Source organism: Mytilus trossulus, chromosome 4 (genome assembly GCF_036588685.1).
Source record: "Mytilus trossulus isolate FHL-02 chromosome 4, PNRI_Mtr1.1.1.hap1, whole genome shotgun sequence".
NCBI lineage: Eukaryota > Metazoa > Mollusca > Bivalvia > Mytilida > Mytilidae > Mytilus > Mytilus trossulus.
Window position 1 is genome coordinate 62,132,401 of NC_086376.1, and position 14,398 is coordinate 62,146,798.

Below are 14,398 nucleotides of genomic sequence, written 5' to 3' on the forward strand. Positions count from 1 at the left end.
CGTCCTCATTTGTGTGCAAACGTTTAGTAAAAGCCTATTATTAATAAATCTGTACACTACTAATGTATAATCAATACAGAAACCTTAATCATGCAATCTAGTGGTTTCTTTGATTGTTATTCTAATAGACTTAAATAAATTGTTGACATATTTCTCACCTATTTTCTTTCTTTTTTTTAACATTTCACACTCTATTGTTTAATGTCATATATTAGAAGATTCATTATATTTAGATGTTAATGATGTGTTTGCAATCGTTCTTTTGCTTTAATTATACAGCTAAAAATTGATTACAATTTATAAGATTCAAAGCTTTCAAACCAATCATATGGTGATAGTTGTAGCCACATCCCATCCTCTTTACTCGATGTTGACATCACCTAATGAAACTTTTTCACCAAATGGGTACTCTCATGTACCATTAGCAACACGACGGTCGACACATGTCTATATACTATTCCGAGGAGAATTCAAAACGGAAAGTCCCTAATCAAATGGCAAAACACATCAAACGAAATGCATAACAACTGTCATGGTCTTAATTTGGAACAGTCATTTTCTTATGTAGAAAATGGTAGATTGGACCTGGTTTTATAGCTAGCTAATTCTCACACTATATTACAGTCATATCAAATTCCATATAATGACAACAATGCGTGAACAAAACAAACAGACATAACAGATAAAAATGTAAAAAATGGTGGGGGGGGGCATAGCAGTCAACATTGTGTTATAATCTCAATCACAATAAAAACAAACAATATTTACCAAAGAAGCACAATAGGCACATATAGCAAATGTAACAACCTCATTCATTGCTATTTTTTTTTTGTGAATGTTCAATCCATCCATGAAGGATTGAAAGTTTTAAGTACTGGCACCTATCTATATTACCCCTATTTATTTTTATTTGGTTCGTAAATATATATCAGTTATTAATATTCTATATAATGTTGAGTAGACTGATGTATATCTTTGCGTAGTATTTCATTTTTTTTTCTAATTTTGTCGGTTTCTCGTTGACAAATGAGTTTGACTTTATCGTTGGTATTTGCAGCTCTTTTTAATAATACTACAATCTTATAAAAAATCTTTTAATTAGCAATAAGTTTCTAAACGTCTGAAATCAGTTCATAATATGGTCTGTAAAACTGTAAGGCCTTATACCTTGCTGCCTTCTCCCGACCGGCAGTAAAACTCTTGTCAAAGTGGGGCGACCCTTTGGCTGTGCGGGATGTACGAAGTTTGCAGTCACGTCCGGTCAAAATGAGGACAAGAAATGCGATGCATCGTATAAACAGATTGTCAACTCTTTGCACGTTAAAAGCCCATGCAAATACTCTTTGAGGGGTCCTTAGGTGGCCTATTGCAAGGCAAAACTTCTGTTCTTATCCAATATATCCTCATCCTCGTCTGTTGATGGGTTTAAGCTTATGATACAACCCGAAGCTGCCTTCGACTTATGTGTCAAGAATGGTTAACGCTGGTGACGTATACAGCCTGTTTTAAGGGTATGAGTTTCAACTCTAATTTGCATTGAGTTTAAAAGCCATGAAACTGACAGAGAAACCAGCCGCCCGCCAAAGTGTCAAAGATCAAGTTGCACATCTACCTCTGGAGATAGTTATCAAATGTACCAGGATTGTAATTTAGTACACAAGACGCGCGTTTCGTCTATATTAGGACTCATCAGTGACGCTGATATCAAAAAATTCATAAAGCCAAACAAGTACAAAGTTGAAGAGCATTGAGGATCCAACAATCAAGCAATCTTGCCATTGCTGTAGTACATAAATAAATTTATCTGTTTTTAAACTAATCAAATTGTTCGTCTGTTGATGGGTTTAAGCTTATGATACAACCCGAAGCTGCCCTCGACTTATGTGTCAAGAATGGTTAACGCTGGTGACGTATACAGCCTGTTTTAAGGGTATGAGTTTCAACTCTAATATTGAATTGAGTTTAAAAGCCATGAAACTGACAGAGAAACCAGCCGCCCGCCAAAGTGTCAAAGATCAAGTTGCACATCTACCTCTGGAGATAGTTATCAAATGTACCAGGATTGTAATTTAGTACACAAGACGCGCGTTTCGTCTATATTAAGACTCATCAGTGACGCTGATATCAAAATATTTATAAAGCCAAACAAGTACAAAATTGAAGAGCATTGGGAAATCCAAAATTCCAAAAAGTTGTGCCAAATACGGCTAAGGTAATCTATGCCTGGTATAAAAAGAAATCCTAGGTTTTTCGAAAAAATTCAAATTTTTGTAAATAGGAAATTTATAAAAATGACCACATTATTGATCGTCAAGTCAACACCGAAGTGTTGACTACTGGGCTGTTGATACCCTCGAGAATCTTACTCTCGACTTCAATATCCATAAAGCAATGTTGTTTTCATGTGTAGCTTAAAACAATAGAACAATAAAAAAAACTAGAGGCTCTAAAGAACCTGTATCGCTCACCTTGGTCTGTGTGCACATAAAACAAATGACACAGATGGATTCAAAACAAAACTGAGTTTTAACGATGGTGCATTGTTTGTAGATCTAACTTTACTGAACATTTTTGCTGCTTACAATTATCTCTATATTTAATGAACCTGGCCCAGTAGTTACAGCGAAAAATATTTTGTTAAAATTTACAAAAATTTTCAAACTTTATGAAAATTGTTACAAATTAACCTTAAAGGGCAATAACTCATTAAGAGGTCAATGGACCATTTTCATCATGTTGACCTATTTGTAGGTCTTACTTTGCTCTACATTATTTCTGTTTACAATTTATCTTTATCTATAATAATATTCAAGATAATAACCAAAAGCTTCAAAAAAAAAATTAAATTACCAATTCAGGGGCAACAACCCAACAATGATATGATCTAAACACTTCAATTTACCCTATGTACTGTTTTTAGCCAAGTCGGTCACCTTGATTCGCGGGTGGAATCATCGCATACATTTTTTAAACTAAATACCCTAATGATGATTTTGGACAAGTTTGGTAAAAGTTGTCTTGGCAATTTCAGAGGAGAATATTTTTGTAAAAGATTATCAAATTTATGAAAAATTGTTAAACATTGACTATAAAAAGCAATAACTCCTTAAGGGATCAACTGACCATTTTTGTCATGCTGACTTATTTGTAGATCTTTCTTTGCTGAACCTTATTGCTGTTTACAGTTATCTCTAGCTATAATATTATTCGAGATAATAACAAAAAAACAGAAAAATTTCCTCAAAATTACCAATTCAGGGGCAGCAACCCAACAACGTGTTGTCCGAATCATCTGAAAATCTATAATAGATAGTTCTTTACTTGATACACAATTTTACACCATGTCAGATTTACTCTAAATGCTTTGGTTTTTAAAAATAAAAGCCAAAACCTATATTTTACCTCTATGTTCTATTTTGAGCCATTGCAGTATTCTTGGTTGGTTGGCCGGACCAGCGGACACATTTTTTTAAACTATATGATTGTGGCCAAGTTAGGTTAAATTTGGCCCAGTAGCTTCAGAGGAGAAGATTTTAGTTTAAGTTAACGACGGCGGACGACGACGAAGGACGCCAACGAAGGACGACGGACACCAACTGATGAAAAGAACTCACTTGGCCCTTTGGACCAGGTGAGCTAAAAATATAACCAATCAAAATTTAATATTAATTGACAACAATATGTTTGCCAAAAGTAGAAAACGAAAAGACGTACACAGAAATATGTCAGTTGTGATCAAATAGGCCGTTTATATCTGTTTGTTGGCATTTGCGTTGTACCAATTCAGTGTTTCTGTTCATCCGTTGTTTTCCTCTAATAGTTAATGTGTTTCCCTCTGTATTTGGTTGTGACTAAGATTTGTTTTCGCTTAATCAATTTATGACTATTGAACAGCGGTATGCTAATGTTGCCTTTATTTTTCATTTAACTTAAATGTATTGTTGACTAGGCAGCATACTCTTCAATACGGAATACTTACTTAAAGAGTTTATCTTTATAACTATTCATGAAAAAGGCTGTATACCTTATAATAATGGTATATTTGTTAAAAATATATAACGATCGCATACATACTAAAAACAAATTTTTTTCTTAATGCAAATATGTCATGTTTAAGAAATCATCTTGCAAACTATCAAGATATTTAGTAAACAAACAAACTAATTTTAAATTAGAAAGTGGATTGATAACATACTGATGACAATCATTCAAAAAGAAACATATTTCTTTTAACCATTTATCAAGTAAAACAATTCTATGTTTGAACCTTATTCTGATTCGACTGTATACTTATTTGTACCAGCTAGTTTTTTTTATTTCTCATTCTATATAAGAAAAATTGGTGTGTTTTTTTTCAAAATGTTTCTTAGAAAAATTATTATCATGGTGATTAACAATTTTTTTTTTTATTCTTCTCTGTTCTACATCCGGATAGCTTCTATTTTGTTTTTGTCAAGATCAACACGTCTGTAAGTATGGACAATAAAGAAAATATTGGATGAAACAACTACAAATAAAACAGGTGACACACATCAATTTACCTTGTATACACTTGATAAGAGTTTGCAGTACGGTTCCGATCGAAACTACATTATTATTTTGCCATTTTCCTTTGATTATTTGGAAAATCTGGGCTCCAAGGTTTGTTATATTTGATGCTGAATATGAAAAATTAAAAAAAATCATTTTAGTCTTTAATATCCTTTAATAAGATCATATTAAAGATTTAACCTTTCATCAATCATGTAAAACATAGAAAAAATGCTGCATTTGTTCTGGAACGTGAATGTGGTAATTGCAGCGGGCAAAGATTGTCATTTTGATGACGGATATGCATTTGAAAACTATTTTGATGAGCGATAAGAATATCCCTCAATTGTTTGAACCTTTTGAAAATTAACAAGAAAATTATCATTATATAATTAGCTTAGATAATAATATTTAAATCACCAACAGACCTCCCAAATGAAAACTAACTCGAAACTTTTATTTCAGGTATTGCATTATCAAAAAATCATAAATTTCTTATCAGTTTTAAATGGTCTTTTTAAAGATCAATTTTCTCAAAACGTGAATAAAGCATTCATCTTCAATGAATGATTAATGACAGCTTCAATATCAAATGATCATTTTCTTGATCTGTTAAATGTTTCCGTTAGCTTCTCCTCCTAACTCTACTGATGTGATCATTACATCGTGAAATTTTATTCAAATTGCAAGATTAGAAAATCAAAAATCTTATGAATTAATAATGTAATGATTATTTTTTGATTGTTTTCGGTAAAGACAAATCTATTCGTTAATAGTATCGGTACCTTTCCGTGTGTAACAGGTAAAACCAATTGTAATTTTATAGCTAAGTGATACTATGATCTTTTCAATAAGAAGAATATTGTGATATAAAAGATATCGTATTCTCATTTTTAAAAAACCAACTAGAAAAAGTAGCAATTAAAATTTTTCTAAGAGAATGAATAATTTACTGAAGATATTAAACATATCGGCCTGGTTTCGTTTAATATACATATCGTCATATTAAGTTTCAGTTGAAGGTGTGTAAATGCTATAACAAGTGTTCATGTTGTCTTTTAATCATGTGTTCAAATATTTCGAAAAGATGGTATTTTTAACCACGTTTCTATTTATTTATCCGTTTTAAGTTAATTAATAAACGTTGCTTTGGTTTACTTTTTAAACCTACTCTGAAATATTTGTATATAATAACGTCAGAGATCACCCCTATTTTTGGTGGGGTTTGTGTTGCTTATTCTTTGGTTTTCTATGTTGTGTCGTGTGTGCTATTGTTTGTCTGTTTGTCTTTTCATTTTTACCCATGGCATTATCGCTTTGTTTTCGATTTGTGAGTTTGACAGGACTCTCTGGTATCTTTCGTCCCTCTTTTATATATTATATGGACTGATCTTTGCGCTGAGCAATATGATTTAATCAAGTTTCATTGAAATTTATAAATATTTTTTGCATATTTTTAATACAAAATTGATATGGTTCCAACATAACTTCTTGTTATCATTATTTAAAAATGCAAACAGTGGTATTTGTCATACCTAAAGTCCACAGTAGTATACCGCTGTTAAAATATCATACATCGATTGAGAGAATACAAATCCTGGGTATCAAACTAAAACCGATGGTTACATAAACCTTAATTTCCACTCAAAGTTTTAGGAAATAATAATAAAGATTTGAGGTAAAAAAAAATAAGGTGCAACAAAATAAAACGATAATGCAACATACACAGAAACGAAAAATAAGATAACAATTGACCTTTTTCTGACTTGGTACATGACATTTTAAGATATGGTAGATTGAACATGGTTTTGTTACTAGACAAACCCCCCGCTTTCATTGCAATGTTGAATATAACACTAAAATGACATCATCTCATTACAGGACTACAATACAAATAAATGGGAAAAAACATTCAGGATAACACAATAGAACATAACTACATGCTACTAGCTACTCATTAAAAGTGCAAGTAACTTGATACGTTAGACGCGTGTTTCGTCTACATAAGACTCACCAGTACAAGCATGTCAAAATAGAAAAGAAATCCAAGCAAAGATGAAAAGCATTGATGACCAAAAATTCCAAGAAGTTGTGGACAAATACGGCTATGCTTATCTGCTTTGGATAAGAATTTCCTTTGTATTTAGAATAATTCATACTTTTGCAAAATTCATAAAAAAATGACCATATAATTGATATACATGTCAACACAGAATAAAAAGGTACACGTCAAACAACCTAGTTCAGCACACAAAATTAGCACAGCCGAACCACGCATTGTATGATCGACGCATAAAAGTGACGTCAAATTGTAAGTTTCTTAAAAAAAAAAATATGATAACATTTTCAAGATCAAGTTTGAAATAAGGATAATTGATTCATTTAATAACAATCAAAATTAGAATATTATTATATTACAATTGTGTTAGTAATTAGATAATTAATTGTATTATCTAGCTATGTCGGTACTTCTTCTCAAACAAACTGTAAACCAAATACATTGTGTAAGCTGAGTTGCCCAAAAAATGAACTGGGTGATTAATTATCTTTACCTTCACACATGGAATTGGGTGATTAATTATCTTCACCTTTCAATCACAGAAATATCTTTTATTCCATACTATATGAGTTGATCAAACACGGCTTTGGAATATTCTTAACAGATTATAAATAGGGGCTTTTCTGATGTTAATATCCAATATTTATATAGATTTTTTGTGATTTGACTATCAGATCATCTTAATGCAGGTGAATCAAAATATTTGCTGAAAATATTTTTAATTTATTAAATTAATCCTCCTATAAGAAGGAAAATCAGGGGAAATTCAATCTGACATTAGTTAATAATGAAGAAAAAAGCACATGTCTCTCAATCTTTTAACCAATGATAAAGGAAAAACCTGATTCAGTAAATTTTAGGTCAGGACACTCGCACTTAAAATTGATACATATTACCGAACAAATATAGAAAAGAAAATATTTAAGCCTTTAAGATGAAGAGTAAAGTTTGTTTCAAGTCATTCGCATAGTTTTGTCGTACATGCTACTTACGACGGTCAAAAGATTCGACGTGTTTGCGGTAAATTCTTTTCTTGGCAAAGCTTCTGTGGTGTGAACTATTTTTGTCTTTCCATATGTCGAATGGCTTGTTTATCTCAATTAACATGCAGGCACACCGAATATCAAACTATATCCATATATACCACATTATTTAACAATTATTGTAATTAGTATGTGTAATAATTGTGTTGATGTTTGTATCTTGTAGTACGGTTATCATACAAATTATGGCAAATTTTGTTTAATTTCTTTAACCGGTATTGTTCTTGAATACACAGATCAACATCTAGCATATAATTCGGCTAATTTCTGAGCTAAAATTGTTTTCCATTTTTTTTTAATCAGCTCCTCAACAATTGTCCGTTTTTTTTTTTATTATTTTAACATGCATTGGCATCAAATATGAATTAAGAGACATAAGCCATCAAAATAAACACCTGTTGCGGTAGATTTGGTAAAGTTATTGATAACGAACATTGAGTTGATACATATCCTGGTAGACATAGAGTCCCTTATACTATCTACAGCTCTGTATTTTAAACATATCACGGAACAGGCATGATGATTTGGATATTAAAAAATCGGAATGTGCCGTTATATATTTTGAGAATTATTGGACCATTTTTTTTGTCTTAAGATTTTTAAAATCATAGCCTAGCTTATCCCTGGATAAAGATTAATTGTTGAAATGCATATCTCGTGTAGTGCAATTGGTATAGCTAATGTTTTTACCTCTAGCTGGTATATACTTCTGCTAGTGGATTTATTGTCCCCTATGGTATCATTAGCCGTGTTGCCAATACTTAAGTTCTGACAAAGTATGGACATTGCGTAAATAAAATTTGGAAAATCATTTGAAATATAGTGAGGTTTCTAATCTATAGCTCTCAATCATCTTAATCGCATTTGGCTAAACATTTGTTTCTTTTTACTTTTTCAATTTGTTTATGTTTTCTTTTTTTTGAATTTGAAGACATTGAATATGATGATCACTAGGAAGAAGGCATGAGGACAATAAATATGACTTCTTAATACTCTTCTGATCTGAGTGTGAGTTTAGTATGGTGGGCAATGCATATATGGCAGGAGACGTTTCGCTCTAAGTATAGTTCATGCGTTTCCGTCAAATTATTTTTTGATAATTTGTATATTTTGAATTGATTTTCGAACTTCGGTTAACTGCTATGGCCTATAATTTCTAACAATGTGATTAATTTGTTATCTTCAAATATCTTATTTTATATAGGTTCTCTCCATAAATATTAAGATGATTGTTAAAAAAAAACCAGCATAATAAGTTGTGATGCCATTTTTTGTCACTTGATCAGAATGCTATTATTTACTGTCAAATCCACAGTACATATATCGTACATAAGTGTTTTGAATTTAGTTAAGTATAACCAACACAGATAATTACAGCCAGCAAAAATAACAGTTAATTTATAACCTATAAGGGTAAATTCAGTAAAACAATATACGTAATCAGGGACCGCCAATTTGGGGGAGAGCGTTCTGTCTAAAAGTGAAGTCATGTGCTCTTCTGATTGGTAGATAATGTTTGTAATAAATATTCATTAATAGATGAATCAAAAGTAGAGTTGAAATTAAAACAAAAAAGGCTGAATGTACTATTTTATTTCCCTACAGGGTTGAAAAGTAAAGGGGGCCAGTATAGGAGTTCAGTGAGAATCTACATGTGAATGCCCAAATACCTAATGTTTTTATTGTTGCAAAAGATAGGGCTACATTTGTACTTTCATGAATGATATATGAAAGTTTTTAATTTTATAAAGGTAAATCATGTATAAATCTATTCCACACATAGATTAGTATTCAAGTCAATTGTAGATTTTTAATGAATTTACCCCTCTAGGAAAATTTGCACTTTCCCACTGTACTTGTCCAAGGCCACACAATAATCACCAAACTCATTTCCTGTAAATTTTAATGTAATGGAAGGATGTTGGAACCTTTGAATGTGTTTTTTACACAAATTTCTATCTTTAACTGCGGCTATCCAGGATGCACTCAGTGTACTGTGAGAGAAGCATGAAGTTTATTATGGTAAAAATCATTTTTTGTGTCCAGATTGAAAGAAACAATAGAAATTACACTTGAGAGTTATGATATCTATTATTCCCATTTACATCACATTTTGCACATATTTCTCCTCATAATGTATTAAATCATATGAAAAAATGGACTACCTCCCTTTGACATAGCGGTTTTTTGTTTTAGCTGTGTTCCCCATGTTAAGTTGTAGAACAAGTGGTAAATACGCACTTTTCTAGTATTTTAACACTCCAATAATCTGACCGCATGAAGGTATTCATTTATTTTTACTTATATACCTATATGGAGTTATTTTCTTTTAGAACGTCAGGTTATTCTTTTTCAGAATCAACCCGGACGATGCCATGTATCAATGGTATATGCTCCAAGGCATAAAATAATGACCTGTGTAAGGTCATTATTTTCCTTGATAAACATGCAATCTATAATTTACTTCAAAATTTTAGTCGTCTAATAGTTTTTTGTTGCCGATTTGGAAATTTATTTTCTAAAGTTCAACCGATGATCGATGTAAAAGAAATCGTCATTGTAAACCCGCAATTTAATTTTAGAAACAAAATAACGTGAAGTTTTGTTGATTTATCGCTATAATAAAGAAACATTAGCATATAGGTCAGATGAATTTTAATGTAGACTTTCATAAAATAAATTCAGATTTAACACATTCGTGTGTAAGATATTGAAAATCTTATTGAGTCAAACTGAATAGGTTGATTGATTTTTGGTAGCTTGCTTAACGTCCAGTGGCAAATATTTTAGGCATGTTCAGAACGATACACACTGAATAGGAAATCATACTGTGACCTACATGTATTTATATTCGTATTCGTGTAACTTTTTTAAATTTATGTATACCTTTTACTCTATCAAATGATCAACTTATATTCTATTGAATAACATTAAAGTAGCTCTCGAAAGGGTCGGATGTGGAGGGTATATAATTTTATCCTGATTATCTTTAAATACAATGTATTGCTATTCAAGAGACAATCTTTCTGAATTTTTCTTTCGATTCAAGTAAAATGTTTAAATAAATAACAACTTTTCCGCGATAGAAGTAACATAACAAATAGAAAAAAACATACCCCCTCCCCCTTTTCCATAAGCTAAGTGGTACAATAAATAACTTACAATGTGTCTTGTATTTGTCATACAACGTTATCGGATGGCAACCATACATTTGTGTCTTACTTCATTCAGTAACAGTAATATTTTTTATTGTGTACGGATAATAATTTTTAAAAGGTTGATATCTAAATTATTTAGTGAGTTTTATTTCACATTTTAAATGAGCCACAGGGCGTATTTAAACCTGAACGCATTAGAAAGGAATATCCCACTTAAGTGTTGTCGGTAAAAAAGGATACTAAATTTTACAAATCTTTATTAAATTAATACTTTTTGACGGTATATAAGTCAGATAATGCATATTTTAAGGTTTTTCTTGTCTTAGAACACACCTCGGGGTGTCAGGATTGTTCAAAGAAAGACCTCCCTCCGGTCGGTCTTTCATTTGATCAATCCTGTCACCCCTCGGTGTGTTCTACGACAAGAAAAACCTTAAAATATGCATTATCTATAACATAACGCATTGCGTTTCTTTATTAAAAGAAAATACTAGACAACTTTTCATGATTACATTTGTGTACATGTCCGTCATCTATGTAACAAGTGTTGAAATGTTTTAATTGGATTTTTTATGTTCAATTATTGCTTTTAAATATTCTAAATTGTTACTTCAATTTCCAAAATGTAAAGTTTGGCTATACCTAATCTTATTTTTATATATTTGGAACTTTTTTATACGTCAGTTCTGGCTATCCAGTTTTGGCGAAGAACCCATCCTGATGTTGGGGTAACAGGAATTTTTGCATAGTGATTATCAATGACATTTTGTGAAATTTACAAGTGATTAGAACACAGATTTCGTATAATGAAACATAATTGTTGATTTATTTGGTATGAAACTGCTTAAAAAAGCCTTTGAAAAGTCTTTTTGTGGTCTTTTCATGGTATTTAATTAAAAACTTTCATATAAGGAAAAAACTAACTAAGAGTACAACAAGACTTTATAAGTTTCTAGATGGACTTGCAATACTGGTCAAAGCAAACACAGAAAACAATTCCTATTTATTAAACATAGTATTTTACACCATTCTTTTAACAACAGTCAAGGCGCAACTTTATATACCAAATATACATTTGCCGCAGTATGGGCTGTAGTATAAATTTTGCTCTATCTTTACAAATTCAGCATTTATGAAGGTTGTATTGAAACTGGAACTTGAAAATTGGATACATTACATGTTTATCGCAAAAAACATTGGAAAAGAAGTAAAAAAAGTCCCTTATAGCTCAGGGACCGCCAATTTGGGGGGGGGGGGGGAGCTTTCTGTCTAAAAGTGAAGTCGTGTGCTCTTCTGATTGGTAATAAATATTTATTAATAGATGGATCAAAAGAAGAGTTGAAATTTAAAAACAAAATTCTGAATGTACTATTTTATTTCCCTACAGGGTTGAAAAGTAATGGGGGCCAGTATAGGAATTCATTGCGAATATACATTGTTTGTAAACAAGGCCATGTGAATGCCCAAAAATGCCACATGACTCTATGTTTTTATTGCTGCAAAAGATAGGGCTACATTTGTACTTTAATGAATGATATATGAAAGTTTTTAATTTTCTAAAGGTAAATCTATTCCACACATAAATTAGCATTAAAGTCAATTGTAGATTTTTAATGAATTTCCCCTTATAGGAAAATATGCACTTTCCCACTGTACTTGTCCAAGGCCACACAATAATCACAAAACTCATTTCCTGTAAATTTTAATGTAATGGAAGGATGTTGGAACCTTTGAATCTGTTTTTTACACAAATTTCAATCTTTAACATCGGCTATTCAGGATGCACTCAGTGTACTGTGAGAGAAGCATGAAATATATGGTAAAAGTCAGTTTTTGTGTCAAGTTTGAAAGAAACAATAGAAATTACACTTGAGAGTTATGATATGTATTCTCCCCATTTACCTCACATTTTGCACATATTTCTTCTCATAATATATTAAATCATATGAAAAAATGGATTACCTCCCTTTGACATAGCGGGTTTTTTTACAGCTGTGTTCCCCTTGTTAAGTTGTAGAACAAGTGGTAAATACGCACTTTTCTAGTATTTTAACACTCCAATAATCTGACCGCATGAAGGTATTAATTTATTTTTACATAACGCATTGCGTTTCTTTATTAAAAGAAAATACTAGACAACTTTTCATGATTACATTTGTGTACATGTCCGTCTTCTATGTAACAAGTGTTGAAATGTTTTTAATTGGATTTTTTATGTTCAATTATTGCTTTTAAATATTCTAAATTGTTACTTCAATTTCCAAAATGTAAAGTTTGGCTATACCTAATCTTATTTTTATATATTTGGAACTTTTTTATACGTCAGTTCTGGCTATCCAGTTTTGGCGAAGAACCCATCCTGATGTTGGGGTAACAGGAATTTTTGCATAGTGATTATCAATGACATTTTGTGAAATTTACAAGTGATTAGAACACAGATTTCGTATAATGAAACATAATTGTTGATTTATTTGGTATGAAACTGCTTAAAAAAGCCTTTGAAAAGTCTTTTTGTGGTCTTTTCATGGTATTTAATTAAAAACTTTCATATAAGGAAAAAACTAACTAAGAGTACAACAAGACTTTATAAGTTTCTAGATGGACTTGCAATACTGGTCAAAGCAAACACAGAAAACAATTCCTATTTATTAAACATAGTATTTTACACCATTCTTTTAACAACAGTCAAGGCGCAACTTTATATACCAAATATACATTTGCCGCAGTATGGGCTGTAGTATAAATTTTGCTCTATCTTTACAAATTCAGCATTTATGAAGGTTGTATTGAAACTGGAACTTGAAAATTGGATACATTACATGTTTATCGCAAAAAACATTGGAAAAGGAGTAAAAAAAGTCCCTTATAGCTCAGGGACCGCCAATTTGGGGGGGGGGGGGGGAGCTTTCTGTCTAAAAGTGAAGTCGTGTGCTCTTCTGATTGGTAGATAATGTTTGTAATAAATATTTTTTGGTAGATGGATCAAAACTAGAGTTGAAAATTCTTTTAAAAAAATTTCTTAATGTACTATTTTATTTCCCTACAGGGTTGAAAAGTATTGGGGGTCAGTATAGGAATTCAGTGCGAATCTACATTGTTTGTAAACAAGGCCATGTGAATGCCCAAAAAGGACGCATGACCCTATGTTTTTATTGCTGCAAAAGATAGGGCTACATTTGTAATTTCATGAATGATATATGAAAGTTTTTTAATTTCTAAAGGTAAATCAGGTATAAATTTATTTTCACACATAGATTAGCATTAAAGTCAATGGGAGATTTTTTACTGAAATTACCCCTATAAATAGCGACATTTATCAGGCAGTATTTCTAGCAATTACGTTTAAAAGAAAGACGAAAGATAACAAACGGACATTCATACTAATAAGATCAAATTAACCTGAAAACGTCATGGCTTAAAAACAGAAGAAGATATAAAGGACAAACAATAGTACACAAAACACAGCATACAAAAATAATAATCAATACGAATTCAACTAAAAATTAGGGTTGATTTTATGTGCTCCAGAAGAGTGAGTATATTTTCTCACATGTGAGTAAAATAAAACTCGGTTATAAGTCTTAATCGGAAGGTCTCATTCGGCGGAA